Source organism: Canis lupus, chromosome 12, assembly GCF_011100685.1.
Source record: "Canis lupus familiaris isolate Mischka breed German Shepherd chromosome 12, alternate assembly UU_Cfam_GSD_1.0, whole genome shotgun sequence".
Classification (NCBI taxonomy): domain Eukaryota; kingdom Metazoa; phylum Chordata; class Mammalia; order Carnivora; family Canidae; genus Canis; species Canis lupus.
The window spans coordinates 34,838,576-34,858,246 of record NC_049233.1 but is presented as its reverse complement, the minus strand read 5'-3'; the positions used below and the strand labels follow the sequence as shown (position 1 = coordinate 34,858,246).

Sequence of the window (19,671 nt, the reverse complement as noted above, 5' to 3'; positions counted from 1 at the left end):
TGTAATGTCTTGTTTATGATCCTCACATGATTGGTATTTCTCTGCATATTTTTAATAGAATGTGAAAGCATTATTTGCTAAGATTTGTTTTAAGCAGAGATTCCAAAGAAAACTAGGGTCTTGGGATAAATCTTTTTAAAACTGTAAAATTGGAAAATCATATTGACCTTTTTTAACTTAAAAAATTTTTGTTTTGTTTTTATTTAAATTCCAGTTAGTTAACATATAGAGTAATATTGATTTCAGGAGTAGAATTTAGGGATTCATCACTTATAAGACCCAGGGCTCATCATAGGTGCCCTCCTTAATAGCCATCACTTAAAATTTTTAAGAATTTTCAGGAGAAAAAAAAAGTAAAGTCAGATGCATTAAGAGCCATCTCTTTCCTCTTGAGCTTGTAAAATCAACTGGTAGCTTTTAAAAATCATCCAGTTTCTATTTTATTAGTGAAGATATTAAAAAATTCTGTCAGATGGAATACTTTCAACTCAGAAGGTGAGGACAGACATGTTAACTAGCAAACTTCCACGGAGTCAGCAGCCAGAAAATACTGCAAAGTCCCATTTAGGTTGTATCTTAGTTCCAAACAATCCATACTCATTGCCCCTTTCCTGCCCAAATCTTGCCCCACTACCTCTGGAGACCTGCATATACAGCCAGAGGAGCTTTTGTGTGTTATGTCATTGTAGAGGAAGAAGCAAAATCAATTGTGAAAATGTAAGGACTACTCAAGGTGGCTACACTCCCAAAATACTATCATCTGGAAATGTTTCACTTCAGTTTGTTATATCATAATTGTTGGTTTATTTGGATTTCTAATTAGCAACTGCCTCTGGTTGTTACAAGTTAGTTCATTGCTTATTTTTTTTCTAACACTCAGCTGACATACCTAATCTAGAGGATGAGATAAAAATTTTTAAAATTGTTATACCTATTTACTTAGTGATCAGAAAGGTAATTTATGGTTTTGGAGGGGGAGGTATCAGGATTAGCTAGTAGGCATAGAAGGAGTTAAGTTAATAAATTCAGGAGAAATTTTTCAGATTCTGAGTGAAGAGAGGAGAATAAATTAATTGGAGGTAGGGGAGAAGGAGAGAGAAAGAGAGACCAATTTTTCAAGAAAAAGACCACAAGAGTAAGGGTGGCCATCAGCACCATATGAGTCTGAGCAGCTGGTCCTTGTAGAGCAAAATGCTGTAACTACTTCATTCCAGGCTGGCACTGAGATCAAACCATACCTCAGAATATAATAAGCAGCAAAATGTGCAAATTAAGTAAACTGTGGTAATTCGAGGACTGGCCACAAAGGTCTTGGAGGTTGTATGCTGCTGATGAAGGATGATTCCATGACTGACAAGAATACAATTTATGTACAAAACGGTTAATTTGAGTCTCTGTGCATGAGAGATTTGAGAAACTGCTGGCTGGCTGCTTTTCTATTGACTGTGATTAGAATAAATACTACATAACAAAACATAAAGTTACATACCCATAAAGGCAAAAGAAAATCCTTAGGAAATAAAGAGAAAATATTTGGTGGGAAAATTGGTACAAAAGAATATTAAACATTTTGTCTTTAATTTTTACCCCACTACCTTCCATCTTTTGAAAATCAGGCAAACAAGAACTTGAAATATACAATATAATAAAGGCCTAAAAGTGTGCTGGTAAAGGGAAAATCTAGTGACAAAGGTTTACCAATTTCCAGAACTAAATTACCTGTATATCTCAGGGAATACAGGGAATTAACTGACCTATGTCAAGCACAGTATTTAAAGAATCTGCAGGCAAACAACTGCATAACCAGATATCTAAGCATTAATAGAGGAACTATCTTAACAAAATGGGGGCTAGGAATCATGCACATATTACTGATACTAATTTGACATCCTGAGCAAAGTCAATTACTATCTACATCTCATTTTTCCAGATATTGTTTATTACTTTCAAGGCACTGTTCTGGCTAATTTAATTCTAAAATAGTGATAGTCCTGACAGTTTGAAGGAGTTAGAGAAGCATTTGGTGTTAACCACACAAAAACTTTTGATTCTCTTTCAGCTACGTGCTAAAGACTGAATGTGTCTTCCCTGGCTCCCCAATTCACGTATGGAGACTAATACCCAGTGTGATGGCCTTAGGAGGTGGGGCTTTTGGATGAGGTCATGAGAGTAAAACCCTCATGAATGGGATTAGTGCCTTCATACAAGAGATCCCAAATATTTTACTTACCCTTCCCACCATATGAATTTATAGTAAAAAAGATGGCCATCAATGTATGAAGGAGGAACCAGATCCTTACCAGAACCTGATCATGCTGGTACCCTGGTCTTGGACTTCCAAGCCTCCAGAAGGGTGATAAATAAGTTTCTGTTGTTTATAAACTGGCCAGTATATGGCATTTTTGTTAAAGCAGCCAAACAGACAAAGACATTACACCTTGACAAGTGGGAGGAAATGAACATGGCCAAGATTGTAGAGTTTATGTGGCTTTTCTCGAAGGAAGACTATGATATAAACTAAAAACAAACCTGATATTCTTTCATTAGAGCAGAAGTAAATTTATAAGAATATTAAATATTTAATATATTTTGAGGCTTATGTGATATTATAGTAAGCTAATTTCATATTGGCAATATTTATTTTCAGTTCATATCAAATGAGGATTAAAATAACACTAAAAATAAACATTAAGATGAAATACTGAGGGACGTGTGGGTGGCTCAGCAGTTGAATGTCTGCCTTTGGCTCAGGGGGTGATCCTGGGTTCCAGGATCAAGTCCCGCATCAGGCTTCCTGCATAGAGCCTGCTTCTCCCTCTATGTCTCTGCCCCTCTCTCTGTGTGTCTCTCATGAATAAATAAAGTCTTAAAAAAAGATGAAATACTGAAATGTATATGATAGGTAGATTAAACTGTTAAATTTAGAATAGATCTGAAACTTAGCACTGGAGACTTAAAAATAAATGACCTCATCCAAACTCTGTTTAAAGAAGCCAAGGTACAGTAAAGTTAAATCATTAACTATGGTCACCCAACTCCTTAATGCCACAGTGAGGATTAGAGCTTGAATCTTTCTGCTCCAAAGTGTCAATCTCCTATTTTGCAAAAAAAAAAAAAAAAAAAAAAAGAGTCTCATCATGAAGGCAGTGAAGCATGAATGCAATGTATCCTTATTCCTATTTGTTTCAGAAATAACACACATTGTCATACTCCATTTGTTCACACTTTAATAGGCCAAGTCCAGTCTCTAGTGATTTCAGCATTTCTCTGCTACAATAATTTTTTATGTAACAGGTGGTGAAGCCTGGAGGCAGCCATTATGATGTCCCTGCAATGAATAGGAACCCAATCACTACAGATTAGACACAGTCCAGACAAATCACTCTTAGTTCTACTGTTCTCCTTAGAGACAGAAAGGTTTTGTTTCCAAATCTAATTCTGAAGTACTACAGTAAAAAGCTTTCAATAGTACTTCCTGAAATTGCCCCTAAAAAAAAGTACAAAAGGAGAGAAGTACTGTATATGCCACTGGTTTCCTAAATTTTTGATAAGTGGATTTCAGCTGTATTTCTCTACAAAGTAAGTTAAGTTCATATTTTTTGAAAGATAATAAGCAGTCAAGTTCTAAATGCTGAAGGGGGAAAGCATGTTTATGGATTTAAAAGCTCCATCTACCATTTGCTACATTAAAGGCAAAAAACATGAAACAATTTAAAAGATGGAACTCTGGAAGGCACAGGCAAAAATAATTATCTCAGGAATACGTTACACAATTCTTTTTTAAAATTTATTTATTCATGAGATACACAGAAGAGGCAGAGACACAGGCAGAGAGAGAAGCAGGCTCCCCGTAGGGAGCCTGATGTGGGACTCAATCCCCGGACCTCAGGATGACACCCTGAACCTAAGGTAGATGCTCAACCACTGAGCCACCCAGGCATCCCACACTCCACAATTCTGATGAGATATGACATTGAATTTTATAAAAGTTAAACACCATGGAAATATGTACCAGCTCTTTAATTGAAAATAAATCTTTTTAACTTTTATGTTTTCCTTTCAAGAATACTGCAATATAATGATGATGTGTAAAGTCATCTCTGGTTCTTGCAACCCATAGTGTAAGAGTTACACTCATTAAGGATATCACCATTTGCAAAATAATTTCAACTTATTGATGTGGGAACCACATTTTGACTTACTTGCATTTGTAATCCTAGCATTGATTAGAGGTCAAGTGTCATTTTTCATAAAAATTGCCCATTATAGGAGTGCCTGGGGGGCTCAATCATTAAGCATCTGCCTTTGACTCAAGTCATGGTCCCAGGGTTCTGGGATGGAGCCCCCTCTTGAGCTCCCTGCTCAGCGAGGAGTCTGCTTCTCCCTCTGCACCACTCTCTCTCTCTCCTTTTCTCTCTGAAATAAATAAAATCTTAAAAAAAGAATTACCCATAATAGATAGACACTCAGATTTCTCTTTTTCTCTCTCTCTCACACACACACAAGGAATAGCAGCTTTCATTGTTACTAGTATTTTAAATGCTATAGATCAAAGTTAAATTGACAAATACAGTGTCAAGTTTTTCACATCAAGAAAAATCTTTTCTTAGGAGAAGGCACAATTTCTTTCACATCCATTTGTCTTTTTTTTTTTTTTTTTCCTGGGGGACAGATTTCTTCCATCCTTCCTCCCTTCCAACTAAATCTTTATGTACACCAAGTCTCTCCTTTCCTTTTCAGTATCAGAATGGTATTCCTTCTCCTTTGCATTCTTACCATACATTCCCCCTTCTCTTCTTCTCCACCTTATTCCCTTACATTTTACTCTGTGAACTGCAGAATTTTCAAAAGTTCTCCTTCCATTAACTGTTTATAAACATATGTAGGTTTGGGGCACTAGGGTGGCTCAGCTGGTTAATTGTCCAACTCTTGATTTCACCACACATCATGATCTTGGTGTTGTGAGAGATCAAGCCCCTCATCAGGTTCCGTGCTAGGCATGAAGCCTGCTAGAGTCTCTCTCTCCCTCTCCCTTTGCCTGATGCCCCCAATAATAAACATGTATAGATTTGTCTTCTTTACACTGTTTTCTCATATACATGCATATATAGCTATCCCTCCTTTCCTAAATATGTATTAAACACTTGGATGGTATTACTACAGACACTGTCAACTCAAAATTGAAAGGAGCTTACAAACTGGTGGGGGGGATAAACATAGAAGCAATTCTATTTCAGCAGGATAAGAAGTATAAAATATGCCTAAATGAGTGATGGGACAAAGGATGAAGTTAACATCTCTGTTGGCATGAGTTAAGGAACTTCCTAGAGGAGGAGATGCTTGAGTTATACCTTGGAGGATAAGAACGAATTTGCTGGGCAGATAAGGAAGGGAAAGAGCATTCAAGACTCTGGAGGCTAGGGTCCCTGAAAGACCTCTCTATTAAGTAATCAGAATAGCTGTAACTTTAAATCCTTATTATCTGTGGTACATATCTAATTTTTCAGGTCCGAAACACCTGCAATCTGGAGTGTTTTTCATCTTTCTACTTGAATTGTACCTTCAAAGTTTGGGGTAAAAACCACTGACCTTTACTCAATGTAAATTATGTTTGGATCTCTGGCAGCAAGATTCTCAAAACTCAAGAGGAAAGCAAAGGAACCACAACAATGCTCCCCAGTCCACTGGAAATGTCAGGAAACTAATGAGAAAGTCTAGCAAAGAGAGGGACAGCCAAGGCTATGTGCTATTCTTGTTCTCTTCTTAGCCAAGGCTATATGCTATTCTTGTTCTCCTCTTAGCTCTTCCATCCTTTTTTCCCCTTTATCTTTTAGTTAATTCTTCTTTCTTCAACCCTCTAAAATGTTTTCATCTCCAGAACTCATCTTTGATGTAGAAGTTTATAGACTTCTCTGGGGATCTCCCATTTGACTGGCATGGATATCATCTCTATGTGGATAATGTCCATCTTGTATTTCCAATTTCAGTAACTTTCTTGAGTTTTGATTCTGAATTTCCTATATATTTCTGGCCATCGTCACTTAAGAAATCCTGCCAGCAACTTAGAGTTTATGTAGCAATTGGGGATTTTTGAAGGATTCATGATGTGTCAACTTGGCTAGTCTATGGCTCCAGTTATTTAATCTAAGTGTCACTGTGAAGGTATTTTGTAGGTGTGACCGAGTCCACAATCAGTAGACCATAAATAAAGTATACTATTTCAGATCATCTGGGTGGGCCCAGTTCAATCAGATGGAATTTAAGAGCAGAAGTAAGGCTTCCATGTTAAAGAAATTCCACAGCTTCAGCCAGTACCTGAGAGTTCTAGCCTGCCCCTCTCAGGCTCATGCCTTGTCAGCCTCCATAATCACAGAAGCCAACAATACCTTGTAATAAATCTCTTCTTAATATACATCTCTTACAGATTCTGCTTCTCTAGTTGAATCAGGACTGGTAGAGGTTTATAGACCCAGACTGGCCTTTTTACTCATTTCTCAATTCTGTTAAAGATATTGCCATTTCCCCCATTATCAAACATGGTTATAATTATTCTTACTGCCTTATATCTCCTGAACTTATTCCTTCCGTTTTGTTTCAACTGGTCTCTCCATATTGCAATTCTTATTATTTCAACTGCGTTTGGACCACCATAACAGATAAAGATGTTGGTCTCCTGCTCCAATTTTACTGGCTCTCCCTGGCAGCCTAGCACATCATTTAAAGTGCTCCCTATTGTATTCCTACCAACTCTGCCATATTTACCTCTGTACCTCTGATAGCAAACTTCTGTGCCAACCAAGCTGTTTATATACCATTTCTTCTTCATGACTTTACATTTTCCGCCTCCAAACTTTTCCTAATACTATCCTACCCACTTGAGATGTCCTTTCTGTCTTTTCTCTACCAATGCTTTAAGACCACCTCAAAGCATCTCTACTTACAACTTGGTCTGACCATCTTAAGCTGCAGTGATATTTTTCTCTAAACTCCTATATTGATTATTTCCCTATATTTAAATTGGTAATTGATTATGAATTGCTCTATGAAAATACTTAATATGATAGACTTTTAATAAAAACCTCACTTACATATAATTTTTCACATAAATATATATGCTTTATATGTTTCCCTTCCAGTACTCTCCCGTCAGAGTGCTTTGAGTGAAAGAGTACTGCTCAGCAACTGTTTATCAAGTGAGTTGCTGAATGAACCTTAGTAACTAAAACTTAGACTGTTAACTGTATATATATCTTCATAGAAGCCCAAAGTGGTTCCTACTGATTGGTCAATCAGGTAAAAAAAAATATCTAGACCACACTGATTCTGTAATGCTGGTCTTATATCAAGTTTAAAGTGTGAGGGAGGAAAAGAATAAATGTTTTTACTTAGGTAGAAAGATAATTTTTGGGTGCCCACTAACAATCAGCACAGATAAGCACAGATAAGAGGCAAAGGGACATTTCACTTAGTTGGTTAAACATGAGGATGGCATAAAACCAAACAGATGTTAAGATTCCTTTTAAGATAAACGACTTAAACTAAACTGGGAATTAGGGGAGGGAAAGATATAAATTACAAATGTAGCACAGCCATCCTAAGTATATTTATGCCTTCTTTTCATGGATGAGGCCTGCATCTGAAATTAAATATTAAGTGTTAAAACTAAAAACAAGAAATTAACTGCAAATATTACTCAGAATATAAAATGAAAATATAAACATAACACAAGCAATATATAGAATACTCTTCTTTGCTCAGGTATAAAATCCTTCATACACTAAAGTGTCCTTCATTAGATTTTGATTTAGAGCTTTTTTAGAAAGAAGAAAGGGAGTTGCTGATAAGTATTGATTTTACCATACAGTTTATATGCTTAGTCTCTGGAGAACAACTCTGTTTTGGAATATATACAAGTACGACTGCTGTTTTCTAGAGGGATCTCAGAATAGCTTTTGCACAAACCCTGGTGATAACAATATTACATTTTCAATTTCAGCCAGACTGCTGTGACATCAGTACATGAGTGAATAAGAAAATGAATTAGGAAATTTTTTTTTACTGGATTGTACTTCTCCATAAATTATCTGAAACATAAGTCTATTTTTGAAATTTCTTTAAGTTCTTAATATGTATGTCTTCTTCTGATCTAATGACAATTAAAACATGTTTATCATTTGAGAATTTTAAGTGATTTCTATGAAATACTGCTGAGAAAGATCCTCATAAATAGGTAGTCTTAGAAAAAAAAAGTATAACTTATCATACAGCTTATCACACAGCTGGCATGAGTCATTGTAAGTTATTCACACAGACAAAAGTTACATTTCTCTGGTCCATGCCTGAAGATAACAAAATGAAAGGCAAAATTTTTGGAGCTAAAATAGAAAATATGATTTATAATTTCCAAATGCAAACTAAATATACTTCTTAATTTCCAAAATAAATGCCCAAAGTATTTATCTGCATTGAATTGTGTGTAAAAGGTCTATATGGATGCAACACAACTGGTGCAATTTTAAATATAAATAAAATTGCTTTAAAGAAAACTATAACTTTGTGATAACACTAAGATGCATATTTTGGTACTAATGAGTCAAACCACTGCTTGATTTCAAATCCAGCTTTATAGTGCACTAAGTCAAGGTTTAAAGTTAATCACATCAGACATCACAATTTTATACATATACCTGCCACCTCCTTCTGTAAGTCAGTCATGCATCACATTAATAAGTTTTTGCATTTTTTCCTTTTCATTCACTTATTAGTAATCTCAAGTATAACATCACCTTTGTTTGAAACTGTTAATACATCATCGAAAGCTTCAGACAAATATAGAAATTCTCCTTTTGGTTTTAGATTTATGAAAAGTTGTAAATTAAGCAGTAAAATCCTTTTAGAACTTGGAATATTCATACATGGAACACAGACTTACCTTGTTTATCTTGAAAAAGTTAAGAATTAACATTAAGTTCTCAGAGAAAACCTGAAATCCAAAGGAGCTTTGACCTGGTTTAAATAAGCTGTCCTGTCTCTGGGTGGAATATCGGAGCTCTCTGCAGTCTTTACTTTCTCTCTCCCAATCTCTGTTTCTCTCATTCTCAGCCTCTCTCCTCCCCCTACATCCTACCCCCCCCTTCTTCTTCTCACTCATACACACAGCATGATTAAATTGCTCCTGTCAAGAGTGTTTTTTCTATGGCTTATTATAAGACCATGAAGTGAAAAATCACTCAGTAATTTTGCTATTATCATCTCATAAATATGAAAACTGCTAAAAAGCCACACTTTGAAAACTGCTACATAGTCACAAATCTTAAACAAACTATATAATGGAGACATACTTTAAGTATGAAATGAAAATATGTTGCTTACTTTATTAAACACTGATGTTATTTAAGAGATATCAAAGAAGTAAAGCTCAGAGCTAATACTTGATTTCCAAGGGTAAATCTGTTTAGAGAGCATTTACACGGGCAGGAGGAAGGCCCATATTGATTTCTGGCATCATACCCACGTAACCCTTAGAATGTGAAAAATTATCACTCCCAAAATGCACTTATTAAGCACTCATAGGTTACATCTGCTTTCCCCAGACCCTTTCTCATCCCACCCCCCTGCCAGGAGATGAGCACTAGGGCCAGAGAAATGGTAAAGCCTAGAATAAGAAAGAGGCCCCACCTCTGTTGAGTGCTTTTTATATACCAAGCCCTAGACTCCATGTTTTATACGCATTTCTGCATTTCCACTAACCCTCTTCCTAAGTTGCTAGTGGTATTGGTGTTGCTCTATTTTACAAGTATGAGAACTGGAGCTCAAGAGTTAAGAAACAGTCGGTGGCAAACTATCACTCCCTACAAAAGGAGGGAGTAAAGTAAATCCCAAGGCCCACATCCTCTGAAACCTGTATAATTCATAAAGGTCTTTCTATGACACTATGTTGCGGGAGGGTTTTAAAATTGCACCAATAGAATCATTTTACCAGGACAGTGTTTTTCCTATGGTTCCCCCTGGCCACAATGGCCAGGGCAATGAGAGTCCCGAGTGTTCTGCTTTTTCCTCTCCTTCCCTCTAGTGCTGTGTTAAGAGCACGAATAGGTAAACAGGGTAATCGCACTTCATGGTTAACTCAGGGCAATCATGTTTGAGGGCCTGTTGTTCTAGCATATTATTTATTACTAGTGGAAATAGCCTCACAGAACTTGTGGCTTGGTATAAGTTGCACATATTTAATTGTTGTGGTATTGTAGAGCTCCCCCCACTCCCCACACCCCCTGGCTGGGTACCGTTGTGTAGAGCCCAATCTGTACAGCTATAGCTGGAGACCCTGGGTAGAAGGCTACAGTAGCAGATGTGGTTGGTGTGCTGCCCATACCCACCCTGGCACTCGCTGCTCCTGTTTGCATGCATGGCATATCGCTGCAGGCACCTGCAACTCTGCTGAGGGGCCTTCCAACTGTTGGCAGTCAGCTAGGTTCACATGGAAAAGAGGCCTGAAAGTGCCAGGAAGTTAATGATCCTGGAAGCAGTCCTCAGCCAGTGACAAATGGAAGTTGTTGGATAAAAGCTAGTTTCTTTACCCTCAGGGGAGACACCTCTACACTGTCTGCCATAGAACCCCAATGGGATCAAGCCCCAATTACCCAGAGCACTAATCTACCACATAACACACCTTATATTGACTTACTTTCCCTATCTCATTTCCCTATAATCCATATTGGTGCTTCCTTGGGAATCACCTCTCAAAATAACTACTTGTGCTCAAATCTCTGCTTGTAGGAGAACCCAGACGACAGGGTTGCCAAAGACAAGTGGATTCTATTTTACAAGGCTGGAGAGCTTTGTGGCTTAGCCAATATTTGGGAGATGTAGGAAATTTTTCTTAGTCAATAGATTAGTATTTTATAAATATTAGAGTGATGTTTTTAATTTCACATAAATTATTAAAAAAAAAACTTTCCACAGACAGCATGTGGGAATCACAAATATAGGAAAGCCTTCTTCAGATATTCATTCTCTATGGAATGAAAACTCTTATGTGGCTATCCATCTTGGCTTATTTTTTAAAAGATTATTCATTTATTCATTCATTCATTCGAGACACAGAGAGAGAGACAGAGACATAAGCCGAGGGAGAAGCAGGCTCCCTGCAGGGAGCCCAATGCAGGACTCCATTTTAGGACCCTAGGATTACTACCTGAGCCGAAGGCAGACACTCAACCACTGAGCCACCCAGGTGCCCTTAGCTATTTTTAAAGGTATAATTTATACCTCCATCAACAGAGAACCATATCCCAATGATATATTTCATCATGTAGCAAGCAGAGGTAGAAGCTGTATCAGAGGGGATACTAGAATGTGGCAAGGTTTGTTAAAGATATGCAAGATCACAAAGAAAACATACACTATGCCACTGGCAATCTTAGGGCAGAAAAATAAGGGATACAAAAATGAGTTTTATCAATAGGATCAGGACAGGGGATTTGGCCAATGGCCAGGCTTGAAAAAGGGCTGAAAAAGAAAAAGAAGGAAACATCTGGAGTGGAGAAATCAATGCCAAGTATGTTCCTTGGAAGCTGGTGAGGAACTCACCTGGTGCCTCCATGATCAGTAAGTCCTAGAAAGAGGGTTCAGTCCACAAGAATGGGAGGCTATATGTGGGTGCCTCTCTTCCCTGCCACCAACATGTACTAAATCATGTAGAGAAGGCCTGGTAAGATTTGAGAAGCAACTCTCTAACTCCTCAGTTATCCCCTTAACCATTTTGTTGATGCCTGAAATGCCTGTATTTAGGAAACTGTTCATTATATACTTAGAAATAAAATGCAAACACCTGGTCAAAGAAACAGTATGAATGCATCTCTCAGCATAAAAGCAACCAATCAGGTATGCTTTCTACTTTTCTTGTATGTCTTAAATAGTGCTTAATGAATAACATTTTTAAACATTTTTAAAATGGAATCATTGTTAATGAAAATGCATACATACCAGAATCCTTTTGAAGAGAAGGTAGTTAATAACACATCTTTATGTTTCAACTGCAAACACTTTTCTTCATCCTAACTCATTCACTTACATCTAATCTTGCATTTCCCCCTCTTCCCAGCCCCATGCTCCAAAGCAGAACAACTTTAAGTCTGCTTATCAGATCATTCTACATCTTTGTCAAAACTCTTCAATAGCATGCTACTGCATTAAGATGAAATCAAAATCTTAAGCATGGTCATAAGCCTTATTAGACCTGGCCCCAACTTGCTCTCAAGAATGTTACTATGCCACCCTCTCCCTTTCCCTCTGTTTATTCTGACTTCTTTTGGCTTCTCAAAATCAGCATCAGCTTTCCCATCAGAGGTCTTTGTCAGAGGTCTATTTACCTGGAATCTTCCCTCTTCCCCTGCACTGACTCTCCTGGATTGCTCTGTCTCATCACTCAGGCCTTGGAGTAAACATCACTCCTCTAGTCTAGGTTGAGTCCACTTGTAGGTCTCACTGACATAGGGCCCTGTACTTCTTCATAACATTTAACGTATTTGAGATGACCTTCCTATGTCTGTCCTGGGGCAAGGACCATATCTATCTTGCTTCTTACTCTGAGCTCAGAACAGTGCCTGGTAAATATTAGATTGTTTAATAAATGCTTTTCATGAGTGAATAAACAGTGACATGATCCAAGGTCTTCTGGGCTCAAATTCCATATTCTTTATGTCACATCTCCCAGAATACAAGGAGTTGGACAATTAAACTGATGGTGGTGGTGGTGGTGGGGGGATGACAAAAATACAAATGAACAAAGAGTTGCTGAGAAACCAAACTTTGAAGGCATAATTTTGGCAAACGTTCTACCTATTTATTTTTCTTTTACCCAAAACAAATGGAAGTTTTAAAAGAGGCATTTTTTTTTATCACAGAACTGTTTTATTTGATATATGGATATATTAAACAATTGAGGGTAAAATTGGTTTGGGTTAAGTTGGGAGATATTTATGCAGTTGGCCTTTTTAAAAGTCTGTAGTTGGTGTCGTCTTTTTTCTCACTACATAAGTATGTGTTTTAGTGTCTCAATTTGCATTTGTAATTTTGTTTGTTCATTTTCTTAAAGGGGGTTTCCATATTTTTCAGATTGCAAACTTTATAAAATCTAAACTGGCCTGTACTAAGTAGAATAAGTAACCCTACCCAAATTTTTTGTGTACTAATCTCTAGAATTTATGCTTCATTACATAGCAAAGGGAAATTATGGTTCCAGATAGAACTAAGTTTGCTAGCCAGCTAACCTTAAAATAATGAGATGATGTGGATTGTTTGGGGCAGTCTAATCACAAAAGTTCTCGTTATAGGAAGAGAAGAGACAGAAAGGTCAGAGTAAGATGTGATATGAGAAAGACTTAGCTAGCTATTTCTGGCTTTGAAGATGGAAAAGGGCTGAAGGCCAAGGAATGAATGCAGTCCCTAAGAACCTGGGAAGGCAAGAAATGGATTCTCTCCTAGAGCCTCCAAAAAGAAGAAAGCCCTACTGATACCTTAACTCATTTTGGACTTGTGACCTCCAGAACTCCCAAACAGTTCATTCCTGTTGTTTTAAGCCACTACATTTGTGATAATTTGTTACAGCAGCAATGAGGAACTATAATACACTGCCCCTACATCAAGAGATTGCTCAAAAACCTATTATCTTACAAAAGACTACCCTAAAATTTTCTTTTATTTATAAAATTGTCTCATAATCTAAATTGTGAGGATAATTATGGACAGCTTCCAAATAGTTTTGAGAAAAAAAACTATCATTTATAAGGAAGATCTCTAAGGCTAGGAAACATAATCTACTATAAGTGCTATTATGTTCACATCTAAGGAAACAGTCACTTGTAACTGGAATGCATTTAGTCAAATATTTATTAAGAACTTTAAAGGAATATACATAGAAATAAAATATTGCCTTTTCTCTTATCCTCAGGTACACACACACACACACGTTTTCCCTTCATTGAGACTCTACATAAACCTAATTTAAAACCAACCACTACCACTGATATAATTTTTGGTAAGTTGTTTACCTTAAGTGTTCCTTTATGTAAAGTGGAAACAGGTTAGTTTTCTGGAAGGAATAGAAATGATGATATGTAAAGCACTCAGGGTGGGTAAGACACCTAAAAATTCAGTAGCTATTATATTAATATAATAATAACTTCGGACTTACGGATTTCTACATTGAATAACATTGTACTGCAGACCCTTTGTATTTTCTCACAAATAAGGGTTCTGACTAATAACATTTCCATACATGCTTGAAAGCAGTTGTTAACAGGGAGATATTTTAAAAGTAGGATCAAGACACAGTGTGCTCTGGTTAGAAGCTAGGTGATAAATATAACAGAAGTTAACCTTATACAAATGGGAATTTTAAATTAGCATAGAGGATGATTAATGAAAGAATGTTTATATTCTATTATTTGACATGAATTAAAATATTAGGAAAGCTAGTTGTTGCTTTTAAGGAATGTGAAAGGGGGATGCAATGCAGGAAAGCAGCTTGATATGTAAGAACTAATAATCCTCTGCTTAGGATTTTGGGATAGCTTTAACATTTGAATCTGGAAGGTGAACAAAACTCTGATGTGCAAGTTATTCTGTTTTAGCCTAGTCACTCCAATTAAAGCAAACATACCTACATGATAGAATTTTATACAATTTGTGTTAAAAAATCTATGGAAATGATTGCATATTAAAAGTCTGTTAGTAAAAGTTGACAAAGAAGAATATAAAATGCTTCCAGAAAACTAGGAAAGATAAGTATTTTGCATGTTGGGTCCTTTTCATGATTTTTAACAATAATTTTTTCAGATATGTGCTAATGAGAAAATGATTACTTTAAAACACATTAACATATATTGGGAACCCAACCTTGGAAAGTACTAATGCTTATGATCTTATGAGCATTATTTATTTCACATGACCCTTGTAGGAAAATTCTTGTCAACTAGACTTGCAACCTTTGCTATTTACATGTTAATTGAAAGAAATGCATGTCAAAATATATCCTTGTCTTGGGAGGTTCTGGTGACTCCATGGGCAGTAAATATTAATTTAATGAGCTTTATTGTTTATGCAACTACCTGACATGCTCAGTATATTAAGGAGGGCCAATAAAAATGTGCCTAATAGGCTCTATGATATTTGAGAAGGTCATTCCTTGGGGAAAGAAAGGTAAATTGCTTTCTACGATGTAAATTAAGTGGAGATGAAACTTAGCACAGAAGAATGGGTAGTGGGAGTGACCCTTAGGTGCTAATATTTACTTATTTGAGAGACAGAGAGAGAGAGAGAGAGAGTCCACTGACTGTGAGTGGAGTGAGGAGCAGAGGGGAGAAAAAGAAAATCATCAAGTTGACTCCCCTCTGAGCACAGAGCCCTACACAGGGCTCTATCCCAGAACCCTGAGATTGTGACCTAAACTGAAATCAAGAGTCTGACTCTCAATCAACTGAACCACCCAAGTGCTCCCTCTGAGGTGCTTTCTAAATGCCTTTTTGGCATATTAGACTTAAGATGTCTCACTTCATCTGGCTGGGGCTCTGTTACACACTCTTAGGACTGTTGGTGTCTTATGTGAAGACCTGTCTATGGGTTTAGGTAGCATATAGGTAATTAGCTGAGCTTGATGTACAAGGAGATCATGAAGCCCCTCATCTTCCACATCCGCCCTTTCCCTCCTCCTCTCCTGCCACAGTACAAAAGGTGACTCTTCTCTTAACTGGATTTGATACCTCTCCCTCTTGCCTTCTCAAGGACCAAGCTCTATTGATTACATTCTCTCTCTTTTTATCTTAAAATGTCCCTTTCATTAGATTATAAGTATTTCAAAAACCTATATTCTTTTTGGGACAAACTTAATGGGCTCCTCTTCTGTGTTCATTTCTCAGAGAATTATATTTAAATAATTTTTTCCTTATCTGTCCCCACATAATCTCTAGTTAAGTTTAATATTTTGTTTGATAAATTCTAGGGAATTTATCAAAGAAGTCTTTGCTAATCAGAAATTCTGGAATGTCAGCAGCCACTTCTAAATATTTCTTTCAGTTCTCCTATGAACTTATAACTTTACTTTGTGTTAGTAAAAGACTCACTGAAATGTTTTTTTGAGATAATGATCCTCATACCAGAAGTATGAGGATTTCTCTATCACTTCATTACTCCACCTCATCTGTTAGACATAGTCTCTAATTATATTCTTTTGAATTCTATTTTATGATGCCTATGCTTATCACCAGTAATAGCCTACTGTTTTCTGTTCTTCACTCATTTCTATCAGGGGCAAGTGTTTTGGTACTCTACAGTGCTGTAGAGCCAAGGTGGTGACACTGCAGAAAGTCCACTGTTTTCTGTCAGACAGCAGCTCTGTTGTAAGGAAATCAATGTAGGATATGGGAAATTGGCTGCACAGAAGTGAAACATAAAGCAGTTGAGTATCACCCTTAAATAAAAACTACTATGGCTTGTTTTCTTGATTTCTCAGTCTCTGCAAGTAATCAGATTCAATATATTTTTGTGCTTAGAAAAAATTAAAAAGTTGGGGCACCTGGATGCCCAATCGGTTAAGCTTCTGCCTTCAGCTCAGGTCATAATTCCAGGGTCTTGGGATCATGCCCCACACCAGGCTCCCGGCTCAGAGGGAAGTCTGCTTCTCCCTCTGTCTCTCACCCTGCCTATGCTCTATCACTTTCTTTCTCTCTCAAATAAATAAAATCTTTAAAAAAAAAAAGAAAAAGAAAAAAGTTACACGACCTTTAGCATAATAATTGTCAATTACCAATTTCAGGAAAGTGGGATTATGACTCATATGGCTATTAGTAGATTCTGTTTCAGGTTTATGGAAAAGCTAAATGTTGAATATTATGTAATGTATGACCGAGTAAAGAAAATCTGGATTAAAGTCATTATTATAGAAAACAATTAATGGAACCCTAAGTTATACAGCTCAGTAGTAGTAGACACCATGTATAACTCAATCCTGTTGGGCCACTGCTGGGAAAACTGAGGCTGAGAACAGGAAATACCGTGTGGACTGTCACAGCGTATGGAAGAGGCAGGCCCTACAACTCAGGCCTGCTGACCCTCTCAGTTCAGCACATCTTCAGGAAACACATACATGCTGACAGAATAATCCTGTAAGTCACTTGTTTATACTTAAAAATATTCTACCTATAAAGTACTGCTGTCCCAACCAGGCAGTTGTGGAGTTCTCCGGGTGTGTGCAGCATTTGGCAGCAAGATCGCTCCCTCATCAAAGCGGAGAGAGTGCTGCCCTGCAGGACGCCATGGGGAAGCCTTCAGTTTGGAGCTTCAGTGAGGGTTAAACATCAGAGTCCCTGGGAACCAGAAAGTGGAACACAAGTCTTTTCTCTGGGGGAGCCATGGAAAATAATCTTTATTCTTTTAGCCTACAAGCCAAACTGAACTCAGTGTGAAGTACTGAATTGGACAGTTGGAATTTAGTGCTCGATGATTATCTCTGGTTTGATATCTTTGCTGTCCAATTAGTTGTGCTTTATTCTGGAGTCATGGGCTACACTGAGAATCTCTGCAGTTTAACCCACACATGTGGACCGTCTGGCCTTAAGACTCTGGCTTATGTTTCTGGGGTAAGTTAAGCAGTGTTTTAGAGGATGTTTGAAGAGAAGTAATAAGCATGGAATTTCAAGAATAATACCCTTTTACATCTATTGGAATATTTTGGAGAATTTTATAGTAAACATGAATTTGGGTGAAAGGCTAAAGTCTCATTAATTTTTATGATAAAACTGAAGACTTCAAATAATCCTTCTTTAGCTGCTGTTTGAGGCTATGCTCTCGGTCCTTTTGGAGATAAGTGCTAGTTTCCTTTGCCATTAGAAGTGATTCAGTGGAAAAGTTTGAGGAATATGGATCATTTCTTCTTCCTTTTTTTTTTCAAGTTTTTTTTTGGGGGGGGGGGCGGTGGACAAAGGGAGAGGGAGAGAGAGAATCCACACTGAGCGAGGAACCTGACACAGGGTTCAATCTCACAACTCTGAGATCAGGACCTGAGCCAAAACCAAGAGTTGGACACTTAACTGCCTGAGCCACCCAGGTGCCCTGGATCATTTCTTTATCCCAGAAGCAATGTTTCCAAATTCCAGAAGGCAAATGATAGAATTTCCAATCTTTTTGGAGCTCAGTGATTAGGAGTTAAAATAGTTCTTAGTTCATATATTCCACAGATAGGAAATATTTATATACTGAAGACAGCATTAAAGTATAGAATCAGCTTAAAATGGGCATACCTTAGAGACCAATATATCAATTCACTGGATATAGAATGTCAACCCATTTCTGGGGCATCACAAGATGGTTGACATACTGGGCTGGGATCACCTTCCAGATTATGTAGAAGAATTATGATGATATCCAATCTCCTTTTTTTGTATTGAGACTAAGCCAAAGAACTGTCTAGTATGTATTAATATAATCTTCTGAGAAACCAGGAGTCATTATGTGTCTGACAAGAATGTCAAAAGTGTGTTTTATTAGCAAATACGAGCTCCTGTTCATTATGAGTCAATTCTTTTGAGAGGAGAGGATATAAATAAGGGTATAGAACTGAGATATAAGAAAACTATAAACAGAAAGCCCAAACATTTTTTTTTTAATTATAGCAATCAACTACTAGGAAACCACAGATGGCAGATACATACTATAATTCATTAAAATGTCATGTAGTCTGAGAGGTGGAAATATCCAGTATCTCTTGACATGACAGTTGCTAACCTGAGAACATAGCTGCTGCACAATTTACCAGTGTGAAAAACTAATTGCTTATTATAATGGTGTTTTCAGTTATCTTTATTCACATAAAAGAAGAATAAAAGAATTCAGCACTTACACATAAAGGAAAAAGAAACAATCAAGGAACAATAATTTTAAGAATTAACAAATCTTTCCAAGCCCAAATAAAGTAAATTGCCATTATAATTTGGGTTATTTTTGCTTTAGGTACTTGAGCTGTGAATATATATTTTCTTTTGTTTTTGAGAATTCAAGGCTTAATAATATCTACATCAAGAAAATCACCTAAAATAAACTAACATTTAAAAAGGGATACACTAGGGGCCCTGGGTGGCTCAGTCAGTTGAACATCCAACTCTTGGTCTCAGCACAGGTCTTTATCTCAGGGTCATGAGTTTAAGCCCCACACTGGGCTCCATGCTAGGTGGTGAGCCCACTTAAAAAAAAAAAATGTTAAGCTGTAACCTAAAGGATTTATGTACAAGTGTTGAACTATGTAAACTTTACAGATAGCATAAAATCCAACATAGATGGACTAGAAAATAATCTCATTCTTCATCCTCATATTTGTGTTCTGTCAAAAATTATAAAATGACACATACCTACTGTTTAAAAATTTTAACCAAACTTTAGCTAAGCATCCAAAGTGGAAATATTTCTTTCCATATTTTATCATCTATCTTAGGAATTGATTGGTGACACTTTGGATGCACAATCACAACACATAATTTTTTTCCCCTTCCTATTTGGTTACATAGGTTTGCGAACTTCCTTAGCTGTTTAATATTTGAACATGCCACTCAGCACAAAAAAAAAAAAAAGGATTTTCAGAAGAAAGAACAAAAGCCAATACTGGTAGCTGGATTCTGTGTG

General features: G+C 36.9%; 1 protein-coding gene and 1 long non-coding RNA gene across 53 annotated transcripts in view; one reads left to right on the top strand and one right to left on the bottom strand.

Annotated features, from left to right (window-relative positions):
• Window positions 1-19,671, bottom strand: part of RIMS1 (regulating synaptic membrane exocytosis 1) — a 477,431-nt gene that overhangs the window by 28,123 nt on the left and 429,637 nt on the right. The gene's annotated exons all lie outside the window — the stretch shown is intronic.
• Window positions 1-19,671, top strand: part of LOC111098312 — a 178,132-nt gene that overhangs the window by 73,132 nt on the left and 85,329 nt on the right. The window contains exon 1 of one of the 3 annotated variants that reach the window (XR_005367909.1): window positions 15,462-15,505. The exons of the other annotated variants lie outside the window; for them this stretch is intronic. This is a non-coding gene — a long non-coding RNA (uncharacterized LOC111098312). Of the gene's footprint in view, window positions 1-15,461; window positions 15,506-19,671 lie in introns of those variants that run through there. 3 annotated transcript variants of the gene reach the window in all.